General features: G+C 53.4%; 1 protein-coding gene across 1 annotated transcript in view; it reads right to left on the reverse strand.

Annotated features, from left to right (window-relative positions):
* The window catches only part of FAT2 (FAT atypical cadherin 2), a 79,249-nt gene extending 77,075 nt beyond the window's left edge, over positions 1–2,174 (reverse strand). The window contains exon 1 of the mRNA XM_032851606.1: positions 1,971–2,174. The gene's annotated coding sequence lies outside the window, so the exon portion shown is untranslated. The remainder of the gene's footprint in view (positions 1–1,970) is intronic.
* Between the last annotated feature and the right edge of the window lie 4,043 nt (positions 2,175–6,217).

The raw sequence follows: 6,217 nt of genomic DNA on the forward strand, positions 1-6,217 counted from the left end.
CTCTGCCCGGTCCAGCTATGCAATGAGCATCTTTGATGGGCCCAAAAGGCAAGGCCCATCCAGGGGGTACAGAAGGTCCCTGATCATACCGACATCATTGCCTGGTTTTCTTCAAGACATGGCCCTTGCCCCACATTCTCTCCTACCTGGCCCCACCTAGCCAGCAGGAGTGCCAGCACCATGGCATACCATGGGGCAGCTGGAAGGAGAACTTCTAGCCTGAGGTGAGTTCATTTGCACCCAAGGAAGAGTGTGCAGGGACAGGAGCGTGGTGGCCCAACTCACAGAGGACTGATGTAGAGTGAGCCTGGCCGACCCTCCCTGTAGAAGGCACAGCCACAGCTGATACAGAGGGGCTGGAGAATGTCCCTGCGCTTCTGGGTCTGTTGCCTGAGTCCTTAAGGAGAACCCTAAGAGTCATGGAATCACAGGGGGTTCCAGAGAGACCTTGAGTCCCTCTAGCTCCTCTTCCATTTTACAGATGAGAAACCTGAGGCCCTGGGAGCTCCTGGAGGAGGGGGGTGTCACTGTTGCACTCTGTCAGGCTAGCCAATGTCATGGACTCAGCACCTCCCTGCCACAGTATAACCTGTGGTCCGTGGAGAACACTGGGGGAAACCTGAGCTTGCCCCGCGTCCCTCATCTGCAACATAGACAGCCATTCCTGCTTTGCCTACCCAACAGGCTTACTGGGGTGAAGCAGTCAAGAATGGATCATAATATTAATTGAGCCACCTTTATTTTATATGTAGGGAAATAGGCCCAAAGAGGTATGGAAACATCTTAGAGCACACAGCCTGTGAGTTACAGAGACATGAATAATGAAATGCTCTTTCCAACCTCCTTCAAAAACTCACGATTTTCAAATGACCGTGCATACTCAGCCCAGTCCTGAACACAGGAAGCATCCAGCAAGTACCAACAGTAACAGCAGCAGTTAGTAGTGTTTTGAGTGAAGGGTTCTGTTAGTCTGCCCAGGCTCAGCTCCCCATCAGTAAAAGGAACCCCAAGCCTGCCTCTCTGCCTCCTTCCTCTCTCCGAGCTGAGGCCACCAGCACCGGAATGTGGCAGGGGACAGAGGCAGCCCTTCCGAGCCCTCGGCAAACGCCAGTGTGCTCTGCTGCTCCCCACATTGGGACATATAGCACACCCTCTCTCCAGTGGAGGGCTGAACTCTGGCCTGGTGGCTCTGTTCAGCGTTCCACTCCAGCTCACCTGCCTCCAAAGATATGCATCAGATTCCTGCTTCCCCCAAGACGGGGGAAAGAACTGCTCCCACTTACCCGGCACTGGCACCGGGGCTGCCCCTGGTGCCTCTCAGACTCACAGCCTTTTACAGCCCTTACAGATGGTGAGCACCCTCCTTTTATAGCCAGGAAAGCTGAGGTTCTAATCAGGGTGCCTCAAGAGCCACACAAGAGCCAGGGCCGGCCAGGTTATCTGACTGTCCCTCGGGCGCTCCTTCCCTCCTCCACACCAGGTGCTTTCTGTAAGAGGACTCCTTTGCCCCCCTGGACACACACAAGAAACCAGCACCTCTTGGTTCCCTGGCCGCAGCACTTCCCCACTTAAAGCATGTAGGAAAATGTCACCACACCCCCCGGAAGGTTCAGCCCCAGAAAGCCCACGCGGACACTTTCATTCTTCCAAGGACATAACTCCAACTTTTCACACGTGCAAATATGACCTTGCTCCTTCATGAGATCAAAAACCCTGGCCTTGTCCATTCCTGGGCCCCAAGCCCCCAGCCCCCAGGCTTGGGCTGGCTACATTTCTGGCTTCATTCAGTATACGTAGGCACCTAGGGCCCAGGTTTCCCTACCCCCACCATGCCTGCCCCTCTCAAATCCTGGTCCCGTCCCCACCTTCCAAGAGCCTTGGAACACCCCCACCTGCTCTGGAACAAGGCACAAGAATGGATTCGCTTCGCAACCCCCTCCCCCAACCTCCCATCCTCCAGCCGTCCTTACCTACGCCCTTCAGGTAGGGGAGGGTGCCCCAGGGTGGGCTGCTGGGCTGGAGCCCTTTCCACACGCACTGGGCTGACAGGCTCCCGAGGGAGGTGCAGAGACAGAGCAGGAAAGCCCGGTGCACTCGCACTCCGAGGAGGCTGCTGAGAAAGTTGAGTAGGTGTGTCCCAGCCCAGGAGGAGGAGGAAAAAGGAGGTGGGAGAATTGAGGCGGATCATCCCCCTCCTGCCGGCTCTCTGTCTCACGGAGAGGGAAGGAGGAAGCCAACTGGTTTGTGGCCCAGAACTCAGTGGGGAATCGAGTCATGGAAAATGACGGCTGGAAAGTTGCTAAGAAATGACGCCCATCTCCACCTCCCTCCTAGGTTTGACAGAAGGAGAAACTGAGGCCCTAGGCAGGTAGTACTCTTGGGGGGACACACAGAGACCATGAGGGGACTAGGGAAGGACCTGGGTTGCTCAGCTCTCGGCCAGTGTTCCCTCCACATTCCTCCCTGACACTGCTGAGATCCGAGACCCTCCCCGGCCAGATTCAAAACCCCAGTGCTGCCACCTAGGAGCTCAGGAACCTTGGGTGAGATACTGAGTCAGAGCCTCAGTTTCCTTCTTTGAAAAGATGGGGGTGGGGCGCCTGGGTACCTCGGTGGGTTGCGGCCTCTGCCTTTGACTCAGGTCGTGGTCCCGGGGTCCTGGGATAGAGCCCTGCATCAGGCTCTCTGCACAGTGGGGAGCCTGCTTCCTCCTCTCTCTCTGCCTGCCTCATGCCTACTTGTGATCTCTGTCAAATAAATAAATAAATATTTTAAAAAAGAAAGAAAGAAAAGAAAAGATGGGAGTAAACAGTAACTCTTACCTCATGAGGACTCAGTGAGATAAAGGTTAAATGGAAGTCACTTAACAGAGAAAGTCTCCCCTAAGTCTCCTGGTAATTCTTCTTCTTACTGTTACTAGCTATGACTTTCTTCGTAAACGGCTTATCCTCTCCAAGCTCTGGCTGCCCCATCTGTGAAATGGGGGGGTAACAAGAATCCTGGCTTCATAAGGTTGTGCAGATTCGTGGGATAGATAATGTATGTGAAGTGCCAGGCACAGCGCCTGCATCTCACCGGGAAGCAGGACATCTTAGTTTTGGTACAATTTATGGGGCGCCGTTCTGCTCTCGTTCTCCAAATGACTCTAATGTGCTTGCTGTGCTGAGAACTGGTGTTTTAAGGGAAGGGAAGAAAAGTCAGACAGGAATTAGCCCTCCTCCCTCTCTCACTGCTGTGCTTTTTAGTTACAGAATGCATTCATTTGCTTGTGTTGTGTGAGGCTCTATACCTACACTCTTCCAGGGACTGTACCTGGTGCTGGGGATGTAGAGGTAAATGAAACAGTTCCCGCCCCCACCCTCCAGGGCTGAAAATGGCTCTACAACCACCCTATCCAATTCCCTCCCCACTCCCTAGGACTTGCAGCCCCTCTGCAGCTTCCCTGATGAGTGAGATTTTGCTTGCATACTTCTAATTATAGGGAGCTCATTACCTATCCCAGCAGTCAGTTCTGACTCTTGGCATCTTTATCTGATGTTCAGCTGAGCCCCAACCCTTGGACCTGGACAATAAACAAGAATTCTACATATCTGTATTATTACTACTATTAGAGTGGCTATGTGACCCAAGGCAGATGTTTTGAATTTGCTAAGTCTCTGTTTCCTCGATTGTTAAATAGGCTGGTAATTCCTGGGGCTGCTCAGAACAGATCTATTTTCTCTGCCATGTGACCACAACTGAAGCTTGATTCTATGGCTAGGATGCCGTTTTCTAGAAGTTCAGGCTGGATCCTAAGGATAACTGCAAGCATTAAGGTTCTGGTCTTGGTGCTTATGAAGGAGTAATGAGGCTCTTGGCTATTTTCCAGCTCTCGGGAGCTATTCATTCATGGAGCCACTGTGGGCCATACAGTTGGGGATCTGTCACCAGCATTGGGGATGACCATGGTGCCAAGCGGGCTGCCGTGGTATGTTGGCCAAGACATCCAGAGGAGCTCCCCAGTAGTGGGGAGAATCCCCCAGGCCTCTATCCTGCAAGCTGCCTCAGACTTGGATGAGAGGCCTGGGGGTATGCAGCGTGAGGGAGCTCCAGGGGGAAGACCAACCTCGGCAATTATCCACCTGAATGATTGCCGCCCAAGTCTCCGAGTCTGAGCCGATTAGGCATTAACCCAAGGGAAGGTGGCTGAGTGGTCCCATGAGCCCTTTGACTAGTCATGTGTGGAGTGGCAGGCGGCTGTCTTCCCTCAGGTCCCTATCTGGGCCAAAGCTGGCCTCCAGCCTGTCCAGGACTGCCTGCAGCCTAGGGAGGGAAGGGAGGGATGAATATTGGTATGGATTGCAGAACCCCGTAATGCCACTGACATTCATCCCCTCTCTACTTCCCCTGTCACTCCTGACCCAGGCCCTGGACCTTCCTCCTCCTGGCCTCAGGACCTGACCGGGGCATCTGCCGGCCTCTAGTGCCCCATGCACCGGGGAAATTGGCCTCCTCAGTGTCCCCCCCAGCATACCTTGGAAACTGCTCGAGGACAGCTTCCTGGACATCGAAGATTGTCCCTATCCATCTCGGTACAGCCCATAAGCCACCTCCCTTCCATGAGCGCCCCCGACAGTGCCCCTGACCTGAGGGAGAAGTAATAGTAACAATAATAGCTAGTCTTTATGTCGGGTACTTGACTCAGTGCTCAGCTGCAGGGATTATCTCATTTCTCCAAACACCACCACAGTGGATTAGGCACTGTTACTATGTTCTATTTTTCAGATGAAGAAACTGAACTCCAAAAAGCTTTAATTACTTGCCCAAGGTCACAGGCCTAGACTAAGCTAAGTTTCAACCTCCCATCTGTCTGAACTCCTGAACCACTGGGCTGCACTGTCCTGGATCTGTCCCCCACCCCCTGCAGCCCCCACAACAGAACCTCCTGTGTGACCCTCTGCTTTGGGTTCTACTTCCTAGGCGCCTCTCTTCACTTCATACTGGTCCATTCCACTGTAAGCTGCTCAGGAATGGATCTCTGTCTAAGTCGGTGGTTCTCAGCCAAGACTGCTCGTTGGCCTCACCAGCGTCACCTGGGTGGGCCCTAACCAGGGTTTCCTACACAGCATTAGGCATTGAAAGGAATGTCATCTGATCCGAATCCTCTGTAGCGACCTCAGTTTCCCTATCTCAACAAAGCAGGTGTTGAACTCAGATCTTTAAGTCCTAGCTCTGACGTTCTAAAATTCTAATGTTCTTTACAAGGATGTTGTAGACTAGAGAGACCTAGCAAATTGTCTCTGTCCTCTCCCCCTACGGGCCTGAGGAAAGCCGCATTACCCCTGTGGACCGGATGAGCTCTTCCTTCTCCCTCCTCGATTTTCCTTTCCAGAGCAATCTGTCCACATTTGCCATAGGGCAGAGTATAAAGCGGGGGGCCTGAGCAGTGAGGAAAATTCTGATTAGGTGGCCAACTTTAGGGTGCCTGTAACGTCTGAAAGCACAGACCATATTATTTTCATGTTCAACACACTGCACCCTTTCGATTCCTTTTGGGGCAGGCTCAAGTCTCAGATCTTTTCAGTGAAAATCAGACACAAATCATCAGAGACAGACAGGATCACACAGGTGCATGTGCAGGGTGAGCTGACCAGCATCCAGGCTGGCCCAGGGCAGAGGGGTTTCCAGGGATCGGAACTTTCAGTGCTATGACCAGGATAGTCCCAGAGAAACGGGAATGGCGGTCACCCAGGTGAAGGGAACTGCTGTGTTCCTGCATTACCCATTTGTGTTGCATACCCAGAGCAGGTGTCCAGTGAGCGGTGTCCACCCTGGAAGACCAGCCTCAAGAGAAGATTCAGTTCACTGGGGACAGTTGGCTGAGGAACTGGCGACTTTGAGATAGTGTGTCAATGAACTTGAAATATGGCTATCATTTCCAGGCCTGGGGTCCCTTCCATCACACTGGAGAGGGTCACCCAGCGGGATGGGAGTGAGGCTGAGCAGCAGGTACAGAGCAGAGACCCTGGAGTCTGGGCTATGGACCTGTGGACAGGAAAGACTCCAGAGGCCTGGCTGCCAAAGGGACATGATGCCTTTAAGGAGGATGAAGTCATTGGGGGCTGAGGCCACCTGGCTTCATGAGGGCTGCAGCCTACAGCCGAGAGGGAGAAGCAGAAGGTGGAGGCAGGTGGGCCGTGGGGGCCGAGCCTGGGATGTCAGCTCTGCAGCGGACAGA

The sequence above is a fragment of the Lontra canadensis genome, unplaced genomic scaffold (genome assembly GCF_010015895.1).
Source record: "Lontra canadensis isolate GAN:19392208 unplaced genomic scaffold, GSC_riverotter_1.0 scaffold5, whole genome shotgun sequence".
Taxonomy (NCBI): domain Eukaryota; kingdom Metazoa; phylum Chordata; class Mammalia; order Carnivora; family Mustelidae; genus Lontra; species Lontra canadensis.